The sequence below is a fragment of the Rhincodon typus genome, chromosome 1, assembly GCF_021869965.1.
Source record: "Rhincodon typus isolate 14 chromosome 1, sRhiTyp1.1, whole genome shotgun sequence".
Lineage (NCBI taxonomy): Eukaryota > Metazoa > Chordata > Chondrichthyes > Orectolobiformes > Rhincodontidae > Rhincodon > Rhincodon typus.
Genome location: NC_063332.1, coordinates 117,893,181 through 117,912,869, shown reverse-complemented (window position 1 = coordinate 117,912,869; position 19,689 = coordinate 117,893,181). Strand labels below are relative to the sequence as shown.

General features: G+C 41.9%; 2 protein-coding genes across 2 annotated transcripts in view; both read right to left on the bottom strand.

The window, feature by feature from the left end:
* Window positions 1–19,223, bottom strand: part of alpk1 (alpha-kinase 1) — a 109,275-nt gene extending 90,052 nt beyond the window's left edge. The window contains exon 1 of the mRNA XM_048601355.1: window positions 18,963–19,223. The gene's annotated coding sequence lies outside the window, so the exon portion shown is untranslated. The remainder of the gene's footprint in view (window positions 1–18,962) is intronic.
* Window positions 1–19,689, bottom strand: part of LOC109936240 (protein ZGRF1) — a 446,880-nt gene that overhangs the window by 202,396 nt on the left and 224,795 nt on the right. The window lies entirely within an intron of this gene.

Here is a 19,689-nt window from a genome sequence, read left to right as displayed (position 1 = left end):
CTTGTCTTTCTAAGTGGTAGATGTTCTGGGTTTGGAAGATGCTGTCAGAGGAGCTTGGGTGACTTTCTGCGGTGTATCTTATTGATGGTACAACTTCTTGAAAACATTCAATATTTTGACCTCAACTGCTTCCTCTGGCACAGAATTCCACTGGGTCACCATTCTCTGGGTGAAGAGATTTCTTCTCATCTCAGTACTAAATGGCCTATCCCTTATCTCTAAACTGTGATCCCTATGTCTGGATTCCCTCATGTTTGTGGACATCCTTACTCCTTATATCCTGTCTAGTCCTGTTAGAATTTTATAGGTGCCCATGAAATTCAACCCCCAGCCCCAACATCCTTCACTTTTCTAAACCAATCTAGTAGGTCTTCATATGTCAGCAATGCCATTGCAGGAATCAGTTTGGTAAATGTTCAGTGTACTCCCACCATGGCCAGAACATCCTTCCTCAGATAAGGAGACCAAAACTGCACACAATACTCCAGGTGTGGTCTCATCAAGGCACTGTACAATTTCAGCAAGACATCCCGAGAGCTATACTCAAATTCTGGCGCAACTAAAGCGAACACACCATTTGCCTTCTACATTGCCTGTTGTACCTATACACTTACTTTGAGGGTGTAGGGACACCTACAGTGCTGTTACAGAGGAAGGTCAAGGACTTTAACCCATGACAGTGAAGGAATAGTGATATAACTCCAAGGTAGGATTTTGTGTGGCTTAGAGGGAAAAGTGAAGCTGGTGGTGCTCCTATGCATATTCTGCCCTTGTCTTTCTAAGTGGTAGATGGTCTGGGTTTGGAAGATGCTGCCAGAGGAGTTTGGGTGACTTACTACGGTGCATCTTGTTGACGGTATACTCTTGCAGATGGGGAGACCGAAGGTGAGCTACATACCACAGAATTCCTAGCGTCAGATTCAACTACACATTTGAATCATTCTGATGCAATGATGCAGAAGTCCTACTTCAAAAATGGGACCTAAAATTTCCTGAAACAAGGCAAGCAGCAAGTTAGGCGGAAATTTCGTGAAATCTCAGTAGCATTTGTCGAAACAAGTAAACAGTGAAAAGCTGAAACCAAATCATTATGAACAGTCAAGGTCCAAGGAAACTACCATAGTCACAACATGTTCCTTCTTCAAACTTTTCTTAATTGCATGAAAAGTGAAGTTTGAAAGCTTCAAACCATTATTTATGTGCATTAGGCTTAGAGAGGTTGGTCCTAATTTTCACTATGTTATGGACCAGACCAAACCCCCTTCAAACATATTAAGTAAATAGCCTAGAACCTAGCACTGTGTTCCAGATGCAATTCAATTGGTTACACTACTTGGCTTTAAGCAAAACACATTTTATTCTTACTCTATAGTTAGAACATAAACCAAAGAAAGAAGAATTGGTCTAACTTTAACTCTATTGGAAAACTTAACAGAATAATAGATTATTTAACTACTGAATGGCAACTATTCCAATATAGTAACATCACATGAACACATCCTTGGCAAAGGCAAGTTCAGTGAAATAGATTGTCTCACAAGCAATGTTTCTCCAGCATAGGAGGACAGAACATCGAGAAAATTCTGGCAAAGAGAGAGAGAACTCAAGTTTTTAGCTATAGCTGAGAGAGGTGTATGGCAGTTTCAAAACTCTAAGAAGCTAAAAGCTAAACTAAAACCCTGGTTCTGTTGGAGCCTGACTCCACCCATTCATGCTGCTTCAATTGTTCCAACTATAAAAAAAACAAGGCTTCACAAGCTGTTCACATTATTAGTTTGGAACAGACCACTTGCTACCTCTGTCTCAAGCTCTCTTTGTAAAAACAAACAGGACAAAGTACACCTCTTAAGCCCATTAGTATCGTCACCAAAAGGCTCTCTACTGTGGCAAAATTGTTAGAAATGGCCTGAAATTGCAAGTCCCACTTCCCAACGTGGTTTCAGCTTTCCATTCACAAGGATAGGAATGGAACTGTACAAGGTTAAAGGGTTAGTGTTAAAGACAATTTTAAGCTCCATTCAATCTGACTATGTCTTACAGTCTTAGATGGAGAAAATAGATATCGAGCTCAAGATCCTGATGGATACAAATAAGCCAGCAGAGTCTCCTGATTGACCAGTCAGATACAATAACCAAGACAGCTACTGCTGTCATGAAATAAATTACATCTTGGTAAGTGTCTCCTCTCATTAAGGCTCACTGGTGGTTCATCCTCTATGACTGTTAACCAAATGGCCCTTTAGACTTAACATAGTCTAAAGGAGGATTGGTGGCGACACACCACCCCTTCCCTTAGTTGGTAGTGGTCCATTTCACAGCACATATAAAAGATTCAGCCTGGGTTTTCCATAAACACATTTTATGGTTGCAGATAGCCATTTAAGTCACCAGCAGCCCAGCACAGAAGATGGATTTTGATACCCCTTTTGGCACAGAATCCTGAGTATACACATTGGAACTTTTATGAGTAGGTATGAATTTTGTTTCTACATCTGGATAGCCAGGGTGAGAGGCAAGGCACCTTTATGCACACGGTCCTGGTACATCTTTGGTGGGTGGGCTTGACAAGATTACTTTAAGGCGACCTGCTATTCTTGGATTGTTACTGAGCAGAAGATTAAATCGAAAAGCTGCTCAACTTTCTTGGAAGCGTCAAACAAATGTCAAACTCTCAAAGAGGTGTCAAACCTTTCATGAAGTGTCAAATATGTTATAATGAATGAGAATGTTTTTCTTAATAGATCAGAGGCTGCAATACTGAACTTTAAGTAACAGAATGTTATTCTTTTCTCCTGTGTGCATGGATACTACTAGATACCAAGTGATTTGGTATTGTAGGTGAAGCAGGGGAAGAGTGTTGAGGGTTGTCCTAAGTTGGTGTGGGGTATGAATGGCATGAAGATGTGTAGAGGTGGATAGGATTGTATGGGGGTGTGACGAGCATGGGGAATGGTAGAGGTCATTAGGTGGCATGGATGGAGCAGGATGGAGAATCAGTTTGGGTGGAGATGAGGAATAGTGGGCAAAGAAAGTCACTATTAGGAGTGATTTAAATGCTCTCGAACATGAGATAACCACAACATAGGAAATTGTGTCTCACTAACCTGACTGAGTTTTTTGAGGAAGTGACAAAGAAAATTGATGAAGGCAGAGTGGTGGACGTGGTCTATAGGGATTTCAATAAGGCGTCTAATAAGGTTCCACATGGTAAAATGGTTAACAAGGTTACATCACATGAATTACAGGGAGAACCATCCATTTGCATTCATAACAGGAGACAGAGGATGGTGGTGGAGGGTTGCTTTTCAGACTGGAGGCCCGTGACCAGTGGTGTGCCGTGAGGATCGGTGCTGAGTCCACTGCTTCTCATCATGTATATAAATGATTTGGATGTGCACATAGGAGGTATGGTTAGTAAGTTTGCAGATGACAGCAAAATTGGAGGTGTAATGGATAGCGAAGAAGGTTACCCCAGAGTACAATGGGACCTTGATCAGATGGGCCAATGGCAGATGGAGTTTAACTTAGATAAATGTGAGGTACTGAATTTTGGAAAGGCAAATCAGGCCAGGACTTATACACTGGGAAATGTTGCTGACAAAGAGACCTTAGAGTGCAGGCTCATTGTTCCTTGAAAGTGGAGTCCCAGATATACAGGATATAGAAGGTGGTGCTTTGTATGCTTGCCTTTATTGGTCAGTGCATTGGGTATAGGTGTTGGGAGGTCATCTTGCAGCTCTACAGGGCATTGGTTCAGCCACTTTTGGAATTTGCATTCAAGTCTGGTCTTCCTGCTATAGAAAAGATGTTGTGAAATTTGAAAGGGTTCAAAAAACATTCACATCTGAGCTATAGATGGAGGCTGAATAGGCTGCAGCTACCTTTCCTAGAGCATCGGAGGCTGAGGGGTGATCTAATAGAGGTCTATAAAATCATGAGGGCCATGTATAGTGTGAATAGCGAAAGACTTTTCCCAGAGTTGGGGAGTCCAAAACGAGACGGCTTAGGTTTGAGGTGAGAGGGGAAAGATTTCAAAGGGACCTAAGGGGCACATTTTTCACACAGAGGGTGGTACGTGTATGGAATGAGCTGCCAGAGGAAGTGGTGGAGGCTGGTACAATTACAACATTTAAAACACATCTAGATGGGTACATGAATAGGAAGGGTTTAGAGGGATATGGGCCAAATGCTGACAAATGAGACTAGGTTAATTTAGAGTAACTGGTTGGCATGGACAACTTGGAATGAGGTGTCTGTTTCTATGCTGTACATCTCTGTTACTCCAAGTAGACGGCAAAAAAAAAAATTGGGTGCTTATGATAAAGAGATGGCAATAATCATGAGTAATTTTAACTTGTATATAAAGTGAAAAACATTGGCAACAATAACGTGGATGACAAAATCGTAGAAAGCTTTGAATATAGTTTCTTCGAGTAGCATGTTCTGGAACCAACCAGAGAGCAGGTTATAGTAGACTTGGTATTGAAATTAAAAGTAAGGATGCTATGCTTTCATTATACAGGGAAGACCATTTCTCCAATTCCGTGCACAGTTTTGAAGAAAGGATGGAAAGGGGAATTTTAGTGAGTTCTGCGCAAAACCACTTCCTCTCATGTTTTCTGCACTATTTTAATGTTAGTTCAGGATTCTGTTTGCCTTGATCTGACACAGCCTACAAAAACAAACGCTATTTCCCCCAGCTCAAAATTGTAAGATGGTTCAGTGCGCTATTTTGGAAAGCCCCTTCAAATTAAGCTCATTTTCATAGATATACTGGTCGTCACATTTCAGATAAAATTCTGAAATCAAGAATATTTAATTAACAAAGAATAGGATAAATGTACACCAATGAAGCCATTAAATGATTCAGAATGGATCTTCTAAAATCATTTTCAATGATGTTAAATCATGTTACTCTCCTAGGGCTGGAAGCTCTTACTAAAAATATTAATTTTTGATAATAAACTGATAAAATGGCAATAATTTTTCCATTCAAATGCATCAGGGAATATTAATCAGTGGAAAGAATTAAAAGGGTTTAATTTTCAGTGGGACCTTGGTGCTTGCTTTCTGGCAGCCATCTTGAGGGTCAGTATGGCCATGGCAGTCCATAGCTCATTGATTTATCAGAGTGGTGACTGGTGCCATGTAAAATAGGGTCTGTGTGGTCTGTGTCCACCAAACTCACCCTTTCACATTACCATGGTACAAAACACACTCAAACCCAGGAGGAAAGGGGGTATTAGGCACTCGCCATGGTGGACCTAGGATGATTGGCTGTTGGCCCTGGATCCAGGTTGTTTGAGTAATTCCACTGATGTTGACCTCATCTGCAATCCCTTCAGCACCAGGTAGGCTGGGTTCTTTCAGTCCCGGGGGGGCTTGCCTTTGGAGCTTGGGAGAGACCTTGCATTGAAGTATCCCTGAAGCGTAGGGACACAAGGGGTTTTCCTCTTGCTGCTTTTCCTTCTCTTTTGCAGACATCCTGGCTGTCCTGAAGGTATTAGGTGTTGGTTTCCATTTAAATATGGCGTTACTACTGCATTTGTTCTCCGTAATTGTCGAATCCCTACAGTGTGGAAGCAGGCCATTTGGCCCATCGGGTCCACACTAACCCTCAGAAGAGCATCCCACCCAGACCCATCCCCCTACCCTATCCCTGTAACCCTGCTTTTCCCATGGCTATCCCACCTAACTTGCATATCCCTGGACATTATGAGCAATTTTACCATGGCCAATCCACCTAGCCTGCACATCTTTGGACTGTGGGAGGAAACCGGATCAGATGGGGAGATGCACAGATGGGGAGAAGGTGCAAACTCCACACAGACAGACACCTGAGGCTGGAATCGAACCCAGATCCCTGGCGCTGTGAGGCAGCAGTGCTAACCACTGAGCCACATTTGTCGTCCAATTAATGTCACTGACACATGAGTAAATCGAGACATGTGCATGTTAAGATGAGGTAAACACACTGAAACAGTTCCATGGAGTGACCCTAAACCACCTGGGCTCTCAGCATTTGGTTCTCACAGCTGCCAAAAGATCATGTGCAGTCAGTAGCTCCCCACCCAAAAAGGCAGGGACTCCTGCTTCTGGACCCAAGGGTGGGACCTGGAGGTCAGTGCAGATTTAAAGCTAAAGAAATAATTTTTGTAGAATCCCTACAGTGTGGAAACAGGCCACTTGGTCCATCAAGTCCCTGTCGATCCTCTGAAGAGCATCCCATCCAGACCAACCTCTCCACCCCTGCATTTCCACAGCTAATCCACCCAACCTGTGTATCCCTGGACACAATGGGCAATTTAACATGGCCAATCATCTTAAACTGCACATCTTTGGACTGTGGGAGAAAACCGAAGCAAACGCACACAGACACGGGGTGAATGTACAAATTCCACACAAACAGTCACCAGAGGCTGGTTGCACCTGGATCGCTGGCACTGTGAGGTAGCAGTGCTAACCACTGAGCCACCATGCTTTGCTCTACAGATAGTTCTGCTGGAACACATATTTCGTTAACACAAATTGGCTGTAATGCGATTGATGAATAATGGGCGCCATTTGGATAAAGGAAGGGGTTGTCTGAGGAAGGGTCACCGGACCTGAAACGTTAACTCTGTATTTTTCTTCACAGATGCTGCCAGGCCTGCTGAGTTTTTCCAGCAACTTTGTTTTTGTTCCTGATTTAGAGCATCTGCAGTTCTTTCGGTTTTTACTGTACTGCACTGTCCTGCCATCAAAGTTGGGGTGGTGCTGACTGTCAATGAATGGGTCATCACCCCTTTTCCTTCCAATACTCTAACGCTTTTTTCCACTGATGTTGAGCTGCCATCCCCTTCCCAATTGTTATCCCCTCTGCATCCAAGCATACTGCCTTCAGTCTCCACAACTGATTTTCCCAGCTTCCCTCTTGCAGCAGAGGTGCCTGATAACACCCCAAACCCCCGTTAGATTTTTAGTCAACGGGCATGCAGCCTAACCCTGGATGGACATGCTGGAATGATGAATGACCAGACCTCTGACTGATCTGTGGAAGGTGATGGCCTAATGGTATTATCGTTGGACTGTTAATCGAGAGACCCAGACAGTGTTCTGGGGACCCAGGTTCGACTTCCGCCCCAGCAGATGGTGGAATTTGAATTGAATTTGAATTCAGTAAATATCTGGAATTAAGAATCTAATGATGACCATGAATCCATTGTTGATTGTCAGGAAAAACCCACCTGGTTCACTAATGTCCTTTAGGGAAGGAAACTGCCATCCTAACCTGGTCTGGCCTACAAGTGACTCTAGACCCACAGCAATGTGGCTGACTCTTAACTGCCCTCTGGGCAATTAGGCATGGGCAATAAATGCTACCCAGCCAGCAACACCCTCATCCTGAGAATAAATAAAGAAAAGAAAGCTCCCGTATGACTCACCACAAAACCCCAGACTGGTTGGTCCAGGAACTACAGAGCTGACTCCCCAGAAAGTAGAGGTATGGACTCACCTGACCATGACTACCCCAAACAGCCAAGTGACTTCGTCCTGATATTGAGGGCTGCCCCTGGCTGACAATGCCGGGACCCCCTGACTGAAGGCTGTCTCTCTTGACTTAACTGAGAGATATTCTCTTTAGACTTTAAGTCATAGTCATTTTTTTTTTTTTTAAGTACATTGAGTGTCTGTTAAATACACTGCTGACACCTGGTGCAGGACTGAGATTAATGTGACACCATGCCACACAGGGACATGTCCATTCCCTTGACTCACCACGGCTGACAACCATGACAAGCTGCCTTGCGTCGTGTCTGCACTAAAAGTGAGTCAAGATAGAAAGTCTGTGAACTTTTGAGCTCTGACCGAGGTGGCAAAGTGCAAAAAGGTAAGACGGAGATGCTGAAGTATGACGAAGTATGCTCCAACTGAGCGAACCATGACAGAGCAGGCAAAGAGTCATCAGGTGCACCCTGGTCGAATCCATGAGCTGGGTTTCTGTCACTTTGAGCAGAATGTCCAGGCAGCAGGTGTCAGTGTGCTCCAAAATGCGGCACCAAAGGCTTGCAAGTGGATCGGAGATGTGCCATAAGGGTGCAGTGAAGCTGGTACATGTTTGATGCCAGTGTCCACGGACAGAGTGGGTGTGTACATGGTTGCTTCCCGCAGAGTGTGCCCTGAGATGTTGATGACTGCTGTGCAAGGTGGAGGAGCAAGTAGCAAGCCTGAGTCACCAGGCAACTGCTCAAACTTTCATGTTGGGAATTGTCACTGTCATGGTGCTATCCAGCCGCTGGGAGAATGGAAGCACAATATCTATGAGGAGAAATGAACTGATAACGACATGTTAATACATATCAATGGATGTAAATAGGTCTCTCACCACTCACAAGCGAGGTTCTCATTTCACTGTTCAACTCTTGGTTGGAGAATGGCCTTTTCTTCTCTCAGCATCGGGAATGTCATCACTGCCGGTCTCATCCAATTTTACCAACTTTCACACCAATGCCCAAACCCATCCAGGGGCTGGGAAATACTTTTCTACAAATGGAGAACAGACAAAACGTCCTCCATAGTGTATGAAACAAGCTGACATCAGGCGTCGCATTGTGTCTACAAAAAGATATCTCAGCAATTGTAATTCAAAAAGGTGAGGTAAGCAAACCACCACTAACTGAAAAAGTACTTTCCATGCACCAATCAATTAAACTCACTTCCATCCACACACATACACACCTACACAGTATACAACCACATCTAGAAAGCTTCCAAAACAAGCTGTAACTTATGCAAACTTGTTTAGACTTGCTGCTGATTTCAGTGACATCCCAGTTTCCACAGGGGTTTGCGTGTCTGGAAAACCTCACAAACAGCAAATTCATAAGTGGTGAACATATTTTATAATGGGAGTCAGTTGATTAGCTTCCAACCATCCAAAAATGTGATATGTACAATAGAAGATAAACAGGAATAAAAATAATGGACATTAATAGTATAAAGATGTCCATTGGAATTTTTTTTCAGATTAAAAACATAAATTGTGTCACCTTTGTTATAAGGCTGTCCTCCAGCAGATGCAATGGTCATAACAATGAAACTCCACATACAAACACTGCAGGATACTATGTCATCCAAAGTTAGTATGTTCATGAGAAAGTCAATGATAGATCCTTGGGTATGGTTACATGTCCAATGATTAGAAAGTTGCATAAAATTCTGTCATTTGCTGAGATCATTGTTTGACTTTTATTGCACCTAACCATTGTTTCAATATATGAGACAATGGTGAGCAGTGCACACTTTCCAATCCAGGAAATATAGTTTCAAGGCATGATGGACAGCTTGCCAATTTTTTATATTCAGTTTATTTTTGATATTTTCTACACGTTTTCTATTTGTTTTCTGGAAGGTGCAGATAAATGAACAACACATGCTTCCAAGATGAGCTGTAATTTATACAAACATATTTCTACTTACTACTGAGTGCAGTAAATTCCCAGTTTTCACATGGGTTGAACTCTTGGAAGACCTCACAAAGGACAACTGCATAAATGGTGACCATTCTTAAATAAAAGGATCAATTCAAAGAGTTGCATCTTTTGAAAGTGAAGGTTGGACTGGCAGTGGGTGATATAGCATACTGAATGGTTTGTGTAGATAGATAAACTCACATACGGCAACCACACAAATGGTGGGACTTCACTATAATTCAACAAATGTTACTCTAGAGGGGTTTTCTTTCTGCACAGACAAGAGATAAAGCTCAGAACTCAGAGGAACAGTAAGTAATCGGATGTGAAAGGTGACCTCACTGCTGCTAACCTAGACACAAACCTTTGACCTCTTGGTTATGGGTGCAAATCCAAGCCAAAATGATAAAAATGACGTCTCCTTTATGCAATTTTTGTTTTCCAGTTCAAACCAATTCCTGATGGGCATGAAGTCCGTGGACAGCACCCAGTTGCAACTAATTGGGACCAAGTGGAAATCTCTTAAAAGGCATTTGGATGAATACATGGATAGGAAAATTTGAGAATGATATGGGCCAACTGCAGGGGAATGGGGTTAGCGTGGATGGACATTTTGGTCAGTGTGGATCAGTTTGGGGTGAAGGGCCTGTCTCCTTGCTGTAGGACTCAACGACTCTATGACTTTTCGATGATGCACTTACACGACCCATGATTAGCATTGGTACAGCATGGTTTTGATTTTGCACAAATGATAATCTTCTACTATGTAAATCAAATGTTAAAGCTCAAGGTATATCCAAAAAGAAAAGAAGTGAGACTCCTACTTCCAGTGTCAGGTCGGACTGATTTCTAACTCAGGCTGCACTTACATTACAAGCCTGTTATTCATGTAAAGCAAAGACCCCTCACGCTGTGCAAAAAGCAAAGTGCGATAGAAATGCTTTTCAGAATTTAACTTTGAGGGGATGCAGTTGAAATAGAACAGGTAGAGTTTTACTCTGTACCTCATCAGAACATTCCCCCACAAACATCAAGGTCACTACAGGAAAAATACAAATGTCACTAAAAGAATTAAATGTGCTATAACAGTATTAGCTTCGTAGAATATGCAACTGGAAAAGTACAGTATCCATATCATTCTGAAGTACAAATTGAATAAAATGAAGAAGGGTCTAGGCCCAAAACGTCAGCCTTCCTGCTCCTCTGATGCTGCTTGGCCTGCTGTGTTCATCCAGCTCTACACCTTGTTATCCTTGAATGAAATGAGTCAGATTTTGTAATGGATAAATTACGCCCTCATGTGGAGGAAGAAAGTATGACCAAAATATTGAGAAATCAGAGTTTGAAAAGAAATTATTAATCTTGTAATATATGGTGAAATATTAATGATAGGATTGATTGTCTAAGTTTGCATTAGATTTAAAAAATTCAAAGGGCTGGGCCAGCAGGTGAAAACTATTCTGGAAACTTATGTATTTTACCAATGGTTTGGAGGCCAACGGACTTGCTACCCTGTGATCAGCAATACTGCAAGGCCACGAGGTGGTCACAGGTCCATCCTTCCACTGGGAAGAGTCTTGTTGTGTGAGAAACACAGCCTCAATTCCGCAAAATCTCATCAAGAATTCAGGTATTTATATGAGAGTTTATTGTTTCATTGGCAGAAAGCTCCAAAGAGAAAGTGACAGGAGTAAGAATGTATTTTTAATATTCAAAAAAAAACCCAGAGATTGATCAGAGTGTAGAAAACATATCTAACCACAGATGACAGACAGTAAAATTGGAGCCAATCACAATCCATTTAAATTTGTAACGCCAGATCGGTAACTTGTCACTGAAGCATTTTTAAAATTACTCTAACAAGGCTGGATTTATGGCGCAGTATGGTACCTCTCCTCTGGGATTGGGGGAGGGCGGGGTAGTGTAAAATCCAGCTCATTGAATTATAGATGTTTTGCATAGAAAAGGTATTACATGAAATTTATCTTTACTTGCTTTTTAACTCAATGATTTATGAGGATGGCATCAAAACTCATGCATGGCTCTATTACTCATGAATGATATGTGGAATAATAAACACAGCACAACCACACTTCTTTGCTTTTATTTTGTGAAACCTGAACACTGGGGGTATTCCAAATTGCAACAAGCTTCTAAAAACCAACATTTCCGTCCAAGCACAATTTTAAATCTTGAGAAAAGCAAATGCCCAAGATTTTTGTATGTGCAGATTAATCATTCATCAAGCTTAGAGACAAATTCATAGAATCCCTACTGCGAGGAAGCAGGCTATTCAGCCCATCAAGTTCATACCAACCCTCTAAAAAGCATTCCAACCAGACCCACCCTGTGTCTGTAACACCACATTTCTCATGGCTTCCACCTAACCTGCACATCTTTGGACTGTGGGAGGAAACCCACACAGACACAGGGAGAAAGTGCAAACTCCACACAGACAGTTGCCCGAGGGTAGAATCAAACCCGGGTCCCTTGGCACTGCAAGGCAGCAGTGCTAACTTCTGAGCACCGTGCCACCATTGATTATCGTTTTCACAAACAAAACATATTCTGATTAATTTGACTTAAAGTTGTTACAAAGATGCAAGAAATCTAGAAAATTCAAGGACTTTTGTTTACTGCTATCCTATATTTCGCAACAATCTTGGAAATTCTGGGATGAAATGGAAAACATTAGTGCATCCTGTCATTATTCCATTACACAATGCCTAAAGATATCCTTGGATGAAATCTTGGAAATAAAGCCAAGGCATCACCCACTTATGTTGTCCTCAGTGGATCAGTCACAGGCACTTAAATGATTAAATACATTCTAGGTAAATCTCCACCACTTGCCCATTCCAGTAATCTAGCACGCACTTGGCATTGATGTCATTCATATGAGTATCAACTGGCTCTGTAAGATAGCTTCTGAGCCTCTCTTTCCTGCATCCATGTTACTCCCCTGGCATAGACTCTTGTAGTGGTCAACTCCATCAATTTGGAGGGTGGCATACCTCATTATGCTGGGTATGCTTATTTCCGATACAATATCAGAGTGCCAGAGTAGGAAGTCTTATTCCTGGTGTTGTTTCCCTGATGACATTTGTTGTGTCAGGTGTAGACAGCTGTTCTACCCTTGCAAAGTGGGCCAAAATTTGAAATGTGCTGGAGATACATCACAACCAGATCTTTGCTGTTTTCAAATTGGTTAATGAACCTGAGAGACCAGCGGAAGTCATGCTGCCTTTTAAGTGATTGTGTTTAATTGTTATCAGAATCATTGTTTTACAAATGTTAGCACTCATTAACAGTGAGCGTACACTCAAACAAACACGAACTGGCATGAATATCAGTTCTGGTATTAAATTATATCGGAGTACTGATAGTAATCTTAAGGATATTTTCTGTTCAGTTCTACTATAACAAAATCTTGCATTTGTACAACATCTTTAACATTGAAAAATGTCTTAAAGTGCTTAACAGAAACATAATCAAACATTAAAAAAGTGTTGGGGGATGGGGTGAGAATTGTCCTTAAAGTTGAGTCGAGACATGTTTCCTTATTTAAAATTCTTCCCAGAACATGAGTTGGAGAAACAAGTATTTCAGGGCATGGAGCTCAAATGGCCAAAGGTACAGCTGCCATTGGTGAGGCAACAGAGGTCAGAATCAAGTGAACATTGGAATTTAGGGAGGAGGCTGTAGATCTAGGGAATGCTAAGAACTTGAAGAGCTGACGTTTACAAGGACGATGTGAAGAATGAATGAGCATCAGAATAATCTTGTCTTGAGGTTCATTGGTGGCTATAGTCACTCCAATGTTTAAGTGAAAGAAATTGGGACTCATCTGCGACAGCACATCAGAAAATCAGAGAAGACGGTGGAGAGGTAGAGTCATCTTTATACATGTAAAGCAGTCTTAGAGAACTATGTCATCCAAAGTTAGTATGTTCATGAGAAAGTCAATGATAGATCCTTGGGTATGGTTACATGTCCAATGATTAGAAAGTTGCATAAAATTCTGTCATTTGCTGAGATCATTGTTTGACTTTTATTGCAGCTAACCATTGTTTCAATAAAATCCCATCCATTCCTACAGATCATCTAAACTCTGCTCAATTGACTTAGGAATTACGGAATGATACTGCACAGAACTCATTCAGGTCCTTGAAAACGCATTCAATTTAGTTCTGAATTTTTTCTGAAGAAGGGTCTAGGCCCGAAACATCAGCTTTCCTGCTCCTCTGATGCTGCTTGGCCTGCTGTGTTCATCCAGCTCTACATCTTGTTATCTCAATTTAGTTCTACTCCACTGGTCTTTCTCCACAGCCTAAGAAACATTTCATTTTCAAGCTCTAATTCAGTAGACTTACATTGTGATTATAATTCTCTTCCTGAAAATCATTACAGAACTTGATTTCGCCACCCCTTCAAGTAATGTATTCAAAATCTTAATAACAACTGTTCTTACTTCCTCATGTCATGCTCTGGTTCCATGACCTCTAATACTAAACTTTCTGCTACAGGTAATAGTTTTCCCTTATTCATTCCACCAAAACCCTTCACGATTTGGAAAACCTACCACTATCAACTCTCCTCTTAGCTTTCTTGGCTCTTAGGAGATCATTGTTGCTGGGTAAATATTCTGCAGGTTTGAACCTGGCATACCTTTGCCATAAGATTTTCAGCGTTTCAAGGAGAAGGCTCATTACCACCTTTTCAAAGGAGCTAGGAACGGCAACAAATCTACCCTTATCAGCAATGCCCTTCTCCTGAAGGTGATTATCAAATCAGTGATCACAATCTTGTTCCTCAGCATGGCCCTTACTTTGTTTCATTCCTATCTGGAACAAAGTTGTCACTTCAGCTCCTCAAACATTCTGCCTCCCAAGCCACCAGTCACCTAAGGTGTTTCCTATAACTTCATCCCTAATCTTTTTTAATTAAATTTATTTATGGGATGCAAGGATTACTGGCAAGGCCAGCATTTGTTGCCCATCCCTAACTGCCCTTGAGAAAGTGATGGTCAGCTGTTTTCTTGAACTGCTGCAGTCCACATGTTGCTGGTGCCGTAAGCAGGGAGATGCAGGATATTGACCAAGAAAACTGCAACGTAGATCCAAGTTAGAATGGTTTGAAATGCAGGTTGGAGATGGTGGTGTTTCCATGCATCTAGTCCTTCTAGATAATAGATTTTGAGGGTGTGTAAGATGCTGTTGAATAAAGAATGCTGGTTGCATTAGGACTGCATGGTGGTCACCATTACCACTAACTTCATGGAAAAACACAGCTGCAACAGATAGATTTGTGAGGGCATAGCAAAATAAGTTTTTTCCCTCACCACCTGCAGTCGGTCCAGTGTTGCAAGTATAGCCCTCAGGGCTCAGCAAACTTCATCAGTTTTGGAGCCACCAAGCCACATTTGGTGATGAATATTGAAGTCTCCCAACCAGGGTACATTCCATGTCCTTGCTATACTCAATGCTTTTTCTTAGCGGTTTTCAACATGGAAGAGGTGAGGTGATAGGGAGGAATCAGTCAGGGGTACCTTTGACCATGTTTGACCTGATGCCATGAGACTTCATGGGATTCAGAGTCAAAGTGGAGAATTCCTTGTTGACTGTAAGCTACTGTGATATTAAACTGCATTTCCACCACTCTTCCATTCCAAAGAAGTGTCAGATTAGATTCAAAATGTTAACTCTTTCCACAGATATTACCAGATCTGCTGAGTTTCTATAGCACTTCCAATTTTTCAAATCTTCATTCATAATTAGAATTTCTCATTCATGACATAATCCTTGTGAATCATTTTATCATTTCTGTATTTAGGGATGGGATGCCTGAAATTATATGCAAAATGCTTGCTTTAATGTTCAATTATCCTAAATGTAAAACCGAAAAACCATCTCTATACACAATTCCATCATTAAGGATCTTCATCCTGCTAAATTCTGTTATGAACCGTATGTTTATATAAATACTATATGATTTCAGGATGTTGGAATCACTGTCAAACCTGGGAATTAAGAATTAACCATGTATGTGGGACCCAAGTTGGATGAATGTATGCATTACAGGTTCTCTCCCCTGAAGTGGATCTGTCAGAAATTTGTTCACTTGTCAATTTAGCTATATCCTCCTGCGATATCCAATATCCTTTCTTACAGGTTATGATATCATCACAAGTGACTGTTTAAAAATATATGGAATAAGAGCAGGAGTAGGTCATTTGGCCCTTTGAATCTGCTGCAGAGTCGATAAAATGATGGCTCATCTGAAATGGCTTCAATTCCACTTTCTTGCCCCGTACCCCCAAAAAACTTGCGTAGTCTAAAATTCCTTCTAACACAGCCTTAAACATAGTCAATGTCCCCACTACTCTCTATAATAAAGCATTCCAAAAACTAATGGCTTCGTTAGTTGAAATTCCTCCTCATCTCCACCCTGAGTGAGAGACCCCTCTTCTTGAAACAGTGGCCCCTAATTCTACATTCCTCCATGAGGAAAAACATGCACTGGGTATGTCCTTCATCAAGTCTCCTCAGAATTGTACACATTTCAATAAGGTCATTCTTGTAAACTCCAATGACTGTCAGCTAAACTTGCTTAACCTTTTCTCATATACCAAATCCAAGTCACCAGTAAAGGGTTGCAATCAGGAAACCATCTTTGAAAGCAAAAATTCTGGAGATATAAGCATCAATTTAAGGATCCTTTAGAGCCATGTACTTTCTGTGGAATATACACAGGTCCCAAGAGCCAAGACCCAGATGCCTTATAACATGTATTTGCTGAAGTGAAGTTAGCTGAGGACATCTTAACTAACTACGATAATATTATTGTCAATGATCAGAGCCACATTCTACATATAGTTGCATTCATTACATAATAACACTGGAATCTTAGGCGATGATATGACTATTTCATGAAATTTCTGTGGAGCGCAAATACAAACTGGTTTCTGGGAAAGGAAACAGAAGCCTGCATGTTTTTGCTACCACCCAAGAAGGTTTTACTCAAATCAACAATAGATTCCAGTGGTTCAAGTGGGAATCCCTTCTACACTAAACAGTGGAGGCTGTGTTATTGAATACATTCAAGGCTGAGCTAACCCAATTTTTGATCTACAATGGACTTATAGAGTCATACAATAAGTAAACAGACCCTTCAAGTCAAATCATCTGTGTCGACCAGACACCTGAATCTGACCTAGTCCCATTTGCCAGCATTTGGCCCATATCCCTCTAAACACTTCCTATTCATATACCCATTCAGACACCTTTTAAATGTTGTATTTTTACCTGCTTCCACCACTTCCTCTGGTTGCTTATTCCATACACGCACCATGCTCTGCGTGAAAAAGTTACCCTTCAGGTCCTTTTTAACTATTTCCCCGCTCACCTTAAACCTATGGTCTCTAGTTTTGGACTCCCCCACCTATAATTAACTATTCATCCTATCCATGGCCCTCATGATTTTATACACCTCTATAAGGTCGCCCCTCAGCCTCCGATGCTCCAGGGAAAAAAAGCCCCAACCGATTCAGTCTCTCCCCATAACTCAAATCCTCCATTCCCTGCAACATCCTTGTAAATCTTTTCTGTACCCTGTCATGTTTAACAACATTCTTCCTATAGAAAGGCAACCACATTGTACATAGTATTCTAAAAGTGGTCTCACCAATGTCCTGTACAACTGCAATGTGACATCAGAACTCCTACACTCAATGTTCTGAGCAATGAAGGCAAGTGTGCCAAATGCCTTCCTCACCAACTTGTCTACCTGCAACTCCACAAGTCACAAGTTATCAAGGACAGGACAGGAAAGTGAGGTTAAAGCTGCAATGAGATCAACCAATACTGAATGTTGGAATGGATATGCATCAGACATTTCTGCTCCTATTTGTTATGTTCTTATAAGAAGAACTCTTTCCCCTTCCAACTCCATTTTAATTTAGTGCCCTTGCCCTCTCCCTCACCTTTGATGGTTTCCCTTACCCTTAATGAGCTTTGCATGTAAATTATTCAATTGAAAATCATGGGTGATTTGCTGGTGCAGTTAATAGATGGGAAAAAAAGCAGGTGATTTGGCTCTGAGAAGAAAAAATACATGCAGTTGTGGCTAAGAGCACTTCTGGAGATATTTGGGAACACTGAGTCTTTGATGATAAAATAATCACTGATAAAGGTCACAGTTCTGGTGCCCTGATGAAGACATGGTTAGTGAGCCAGAGCAGTAGCAATTGAAGAATGACTGGTGAGCAAGCATTTCCCACTTGAATTGGTTTGAATTGAATCATTTATTGTCATGTGTGTACAATGTAAAAATGCAGTGAAAAGTGTGTACCTTTGCCATACGTACATGGCACCATTCATACTAACTTAGAATAAGATACGAAAAAAAGGAGAATCCAAATTTCCTTTCCACTGCCACAGTCCCTCTCAGGGCTTTCCATGCCTCCACCAGAGTCCTGCTGCAGGCTTTCCAGCCCATAGGGAAGATATAGTAGGAGAGGCTGGCATGCTGTGTATGCACAGATGATGAGAGATAGCTGGTGGTGATGGTGATGTTGGAGCATTCAAAGCTTAGCACTTCACCCTCACAGGCCTAAAGTTCGCTTCATTGTTAACATCAGATCCTTCCCAGTCCAAAGCTTACTTCATGCAATTACTTTGGAATCAAGTTACCTCATACAAATAAAACAAAGAACTGCACATGATCTCAAACACAGACACCAAAAACGGTCACTGGACTCGAAACGTCAACTCTTTCTGCCCACTGATGCTACCAGACCAGCTGAGTTTCTCCAGCAATTTCGTTTTTTACCTCATACAAAAACTCACTTTTAACATCAAAAGCAAAGTTACGGAAACTGAAATATAAACAGACAATGCTGGAAATATACAGCAGGTCAGGCAGCTTTGTGTGATCCGTTCCTCTCTCCAAAGATGCTGCCTGTTTTGGCGAGCAATCCTAGCGTTTTCTTTTCATGCTGTATCTTTCACTCTGTCCATAATGTTCACTTGCTCCTCCTAGTGGAGAACATCTGATAAGCGCTGCTGAAACACTAGCTGAATGGAGCAGGTCTCCGCCTTGTTTGTTGCCTCTGCAGATTACTTGTAATTTCCATTAAGGGAGAAATAACCAAAAAGGCTGATGGGGCGTTAACTTTTATAAGCAGACGCTGCGGCAATTCTAACTTTTAGTTAGATTTAGACCAGTCTGGATCTACTGTGTATAGTTTTGGGCGCCACACCTTAGAGAGGACATACTGGCCTTGGAAGAAATGCCTGAATGGCCAAGCCATGTTGTTAATAGTGGCTAAAATTAATATACATCAGAATCTATCGTGATGTATTTCACTACTGCAGTGTACTGTTGCACAAGACCTTGAGGAATCCTCCAGATTTTGAGCATTTGTGTTCATGTATTTTCTTATGGATTTTAAGAGATATCTACTGTCACAGATATTCATAAATATTAATAAGGTTGAACTGTTGACAATACCTTTCCCGGAATCCATGCTGATTCTTGGCAAAGTTTCTGTGAGTCAGCTTCCTTCCGGGTCTGTACTTTTCAGAAAGACGCTGCATAAATAGTGATGAATGCTTTAATGCAGGCAGGTTGTTTTATCCTAACCGCTGGCGGACTCGAACAAAAGAGTCACCCCGGGTTTGAGCTTTTCACAGAGACTGGAAATCCCGGGGAATTCTGCAATTTCTCTCCGAATGACCGAGCCTCAAGATTTCCTTCTGCTGTCACTTCAGCTGTGCTCCATCGCGCCCTCTCTCGCCTTTCTCACTCATTTTGCTCTCTTCAACCACCACGCCTCCTCTCCTTTCGAGACAACAAGGTGTAGAGCTGGATGAACACAGCAGGCCAAGCAGCATCACAGGAGCAGAGAGGCTGACGTTTCGGGCCTAGACCCTTCACCAGAAAAGGGGGAGGGGAAGGGGGTTCCGAAATAAATAGGGAGAGAGTGGGAGGCGGACAGAAGATGGATAGAGGAGAGGATAGGTGGAGAGGAAACAAACAGGTCGAAGAGGCGGGGATGGAGCCAGTAAAGGTGAGTGTAGGTAGGGAGTTAGGGAGGGGATAGGTCAGTCCAGGGAGGATGGACAGGTCAAGGGGGCGGGATGAGGTTGGTCGGTAGGAGATGGAGGTGCGGCTTGAGGTGGGAGGAGGGGATAGGTGGGAGGAAGAACAGGTTAGGGAGGCAGGGACGAGCTGGACT